This window comes from Ursus americanus, chromosome 12 (assembly GCF_024610735.1).
Source record: "Ursus americanus isolate L20-20 chromosome 12, mUrsAme1.1.p, whole genome shotgun sequence".
NCBI classification, from domain to species: domain Eukaryota; kingdom Metazoa; phylum Chordata; class Mammalia; order Carnivora; family Ursidae; genus Ursus; species Ursus americanus.
The window spans coordinates 24,449,738-24,454,627 of NC_142138.1; the positions used below are offsets into that span (position 1 = coordinate 24,449,738).

The 4,890-nt window shown below is 33.9% G+C and overlaps 1 pseudogene; it reads right to left on the reverse strand.

Annotated features, from left to right (window-relative positions):
- Positions 1 to 4,082: 4,082 nt before the first annotated feature.
- LOC123794912 (large ribosomal subunit protein eL32 pseudogene) lies at positions 4,083 to 4,477 on the reverse strand (annotated as a pseudogene).
- Between the last annotated feature and the right edge of the window lie 413 nt (positions 4,478 to 4,890).

Consider the following 4,890-nt stretch of genomic DNA (forward strand, 5'->3'; position numbering starts at 1 on the left):
GTAAAATGATATTCTCATGAGTTTCCCCCCCATCCCTGCCAACATCAAATATATCAACTTGTTATCAAAAGACCAGTTTGGAATTTTCAAATTCTCCATTTTCAAATTCTCCTCTTCTCCAAATAACCGAATAGAATTTATAGTAAATCCAGGAAATGTTATAGCCATTGTAATTCCAAACATTGCAGGGTAGAAAAGAAACATTCTCTTGCTCTCAGTTGATACGAAGCTTTGCCATTTTTAACTTGCTTTGACATGAGCAATCTCATTGGAGTTTCCTTTAATAAACACTCTATTTCATAGAAGAAGAAACTGAATGAGCTGCCTGAAATTATACAACTAGGATGGGATGAGTCTATGGCCAGCATTAGATGTCAGGTCCACTTCCTACTCTAGAAGTATTCTATTACATTGAATTTTCCCTATTATTTTCAGAACATGTTATTGCAAAATTTAAATTTTGTGGTAAATTAAGACAATAGTTTAAGAATTAATTTTTTTAAGTTGCACCACTATTCAAAACCCAGAGATTTTTCCTATTGCAACAATAGTGTTTAAAAGTTCTGCTTTTGTTGTCTTAGAATAGAATGAAAAGAAAGAAAAAAGTAAGAGTGAATAAAGGCAAGAGGATGAAAGGAGAAAGAAAGAGACAGAGAGAGGGGAGGGAAAGAAGTAAGGTAGGAGAGGGAGTGAGGGAGAAAGGCAGGAAATATGAAATTGTTGAGATTTATCATTCTATCGACATTAAATATAAATTACCCAGAAAATGAAAAGTCTATCTTTCTCACTGTTTAACATAAAGACACCTAATCTGTAGTTGTTTTATGAAACATGAAAACCATCAGCAAGCCCTCGAGGAGGCTCTTTCTCAGCACCAATTCTTGTGATGATACAGCCAATTCTAGATGATACAACACTTGTATCATCTAGAAATTATTTTCAGACAAAACCTAAGTACTTTATTTCATTATTTGTAAGGTATAAAAAAATACTACATGTATGACATGCAAATAAACGTTCTCCAGTTCACTCATTCTACAATAAAAACTCCGTGATTCTAGTAGCAAAATATTCCCAAGCTGGCGGATAGAAGTCTTGGGGAATAGTATAGATGCTTGCTTATCGAATTAACCTTTTTTTTTTTAAGATTTTATTTATTTATTCAACAGAGACAAAGACAGCCAGCGAGATAGGGAACAGAAACAGGGGGAGTGGGAGAGGAAGAAGCAGGCTCATAGCGGAGGAGCCTGATGTGGGGCTCGATCCCATAACGCTGGGATCACGCCCTGAGCCGAAGGCAGACGCTCAACCGCTGTGCCACGCAGGCGCCCCCGAATTAATCTTGCTTAGAAATTAAGAAGCTGTTGAGCACAGTGATTATTTAACACGCATAGCTACTTCAGTGGAAAGGGAGTGATAGTCTCTAGACTCTTAAACTAAGAATAGTTTGAGTTTGAGAAAACTTTTTGTTACAAACTAGAAGTTTTCTTCACGTAACACAATGTGACTTTTATAAAATCACTTTGCAGCATTTTGGAATTAGAGAATTTGTAACACAAAGGCCTAATTCATTTTTTATAACTTTAAACTTTCAGCCTGTGAAATTTTCATAGCAGAATTTATCATTAATAGTTAATACTAGTAAGGGGTATTGCTATTGCCCTGTTTTCTTAGGCAGAATATAGTATCATAAAAAAGGGAAAGAAGAAAAACAGAGTTAAAATAATTGGATTATGGTAGGATTGTTTACTTAGCATGTTGTCTAAAATGTTCCACTTATGAGAAAGTGATTTACAATTATTAAATGAATTTTTGTAGTCCAGAGTTATACAGAGATATAACTGAGGGTGGAAAAAAAATCACACACTAGAAACAAAATAATCAATGTTCAAGTAAGAACCATATTTGCAGGAAACTCGTTTATCTATCTATCTATCTATCTATCTATCTATCTATCTATCTATCTATCTATCATCATCTATCTTATTAAATAAGCTCTTTTTCCACTGAAGCTACTGTGCTTGATGTCTCTGGTACCTGGCAATTCCAGTCTCCTTGTGGGGTGTAATGGGAAGAGTCCTGGCTTCAGAATCTGAAGACCAGGGATTAATTCTCTCTTCTACCCTTTATTAGCTTGGGTAGTGATACATAAATTGCTTAATCATTGTTGAGACTGTTTTTTTATCTGCAAAACAGAAGTGATAGCAGATGCATCATGAGTTCATGAGAATTAATTGAGATGCTATCCGTAAATACCTGGCAGAGAATCTGACCCAAAATTCAGCAGCTCTTAGACTCTGCTGAGGCAGGCAAAACTGAGGATAATTATATGTCTAAAGTTTCTTTCATTCGACTTTTCCTCTACCAGACAAGTTTCTTAGGTGATCAAACAGTACAGCTCTGTACATGGATGGAGATTTTTGAGGAAATATGAAAAATTTTGGCATGTATGTTAATCAAATAAAGCTGGAGACATGTGTGAGTCTGTATCATAAAAGTGTACTGAGATAATTTAGAAACCTCAAAGTTTCTATGATACAAGGATCAATGAATAAAAATGATGTTTATTTTTGTTTAAAATGCTTTATAGCTTTAGAGAGTTCAGAGGTTTAGAGAGTTTTTAAACATACATTCACATTTAAAGATAAGTATAGAAATAACTAGAACCCATGGCCCAAGGTAAGAGATAACATGACTAGTATTTTAAAAGCTTCACCTATGCCCCTCGTGTATCCTTCCTCAATCACACCAACCTCATTCTCCTCAAGAAGAAACCATCATTTCAGTTTTTATACTAATCACCCCTTAAAATTTTTTATAGTTTTTGTCCCATATACAGGTGATTCTAAAGAATATATAATTAGTGTTTCCTATTTTAAATATTTTTAATGATAGAATCATTCTGTGTGTGGTTCTGTGGTATAATTCTACAACCATTATATTTGGGGAATTGGATTGACCCAGTTTATAGCTGTAGTTAATTTATTTTCACTACTGAATAATACTATATCAATATAACACAATTGTTAATCTATTCTACCATTGATCAGCAAAATATTAACATTTATTTTCTTTTGCAAATATTGCTGCCTTATAAATTACCTTGTTTTGCACTTGTGCAGGATTTTCCTTAACATGTATACCAAGAAGTGGAACTGTACCTGTTCCTTTTACAACACACTGGCAAACTCTCTTCCAAAGTGTTTGCAACAATTTTCACTTCATGAACAATGGATGAATATTCTCATTGCTCCACATTCTTGCCGACACTGTGTTTTAAAATGAAGAGTTATTGAGACATCAGTGCACTTCTGGGTTTGCTAATGAGTTTGTAGATCTTTTCATGTATTCAAAGGTCATTCATGTACCTCTTCTATGAAGTGTCTTTCTGTGGTTTTTGTTCAACTTTCCTTGGGTGTTTCCTTTTTTTCTTATTGATTGATTGGTAGGGTAATAATACTTTGTTAGCTGTATATGTTGTGAGAATTTTCTTGATTCTTAGCTTGTATTTTTTTGTCTTTATGAAGTCTTGTGATTATTAGAAGTTGTTCATTTTAATCTTATAATAGATTTTATAAATCTTTTGTTTTATGATTTGGATTTTCTGGTTTTTGTTTAATAAACTCTTTTTTGCCCTGAGGTTATAAATGTCCTATAATAATTATAGAGGTTTCCATTCCCATTTAAATCTATCTGGAATTGATTCTTTTGAGTGGTATAAAGAGCTAACTTGACTCTTTTTCCCCAAATGGATAAATAATGATCCAAAACCATTTGTTTTCACTGATCTGCACTGACAACTATGTCATAAATTAAATTAAATTAAATTAAATTTTCATGTATAGATAGAATCACTTGTGGACTTTTCTATTTGCTTACATTTGTCTAGAATTCTATCCTTGAACCAATACTATACTATGATTATATACTATGATTAAAATAATCATAACTTCATAGTAATTTTTGTTATAGGAAAGAAAGTTTTCTTCAGGGCTATTTTTGATCCTTTACTCCAAATAGTTTTTTGTAGTTTTATGGTTTTATTAACACAAATACAATGTGCACATAAGTTGTCTATCTGTTCATTTTCTTTGCTGTGCAGCCTGGCATAGGGATTGGAGACTCTGATGGCCAGCTGGCTGCTTTTTCCACAATGGCTTTGTGGTTCTTGGAGGAGACATTGTGAGCGATCTCTACACAGTGAGATTTATTGCACATCAGCAGCACTTCAGACTCCTTGACGTTATGGACTAGGAACTTTCAGAAGCCACTGGGCAGCAGGTGTTTTATTATCTTGCTACCCCCATAACCAATGTTGGGCATCAAGATCCAGCCCTTGAATCTTCTGTGCACTCTACTGTCAGTGTCTCTGGATTTCCCCCAGTTACGGTTAATATTGGTCTGAATGGTGCCTGCTGAACTTCTTGCTCCTTTTTTGAATGATCTTGGGCTTCACCAGAGGTCTGAGGGTGGCCATGATGCTGAGTAGGAGATGGCTGCCATCTCCGCAGCCAGCACTGAAGAAAAGAGCTCTTTACTCCAAATAATTTTTTAAAACTAGTTATAAAATTTTATGAAGATTCTGTGAAGATTTTTTCTTTGTTGTTGTTGTTTTTTAATTTTTGACTCCCTTCACCCATCCCCACCCTGTGGGAATATTGATTAGAAATAGTCTAGGGAGAAGTGGCATTTTTATTACAGTGAATCTTTCTAACTAGAGACATGGATATCTCTTCATATTTGAATCTATAACATCTTCAAATAAGTCTTATAATCTTTTTCATAAAAATTCTACACTGTTTCTTTTTAATTTTTAGATATACCATTTTTTCCCTTATGTAGTAAATGGTCTATTTTAAATTAAATTTTCTAACCAATCATTGCTTTATT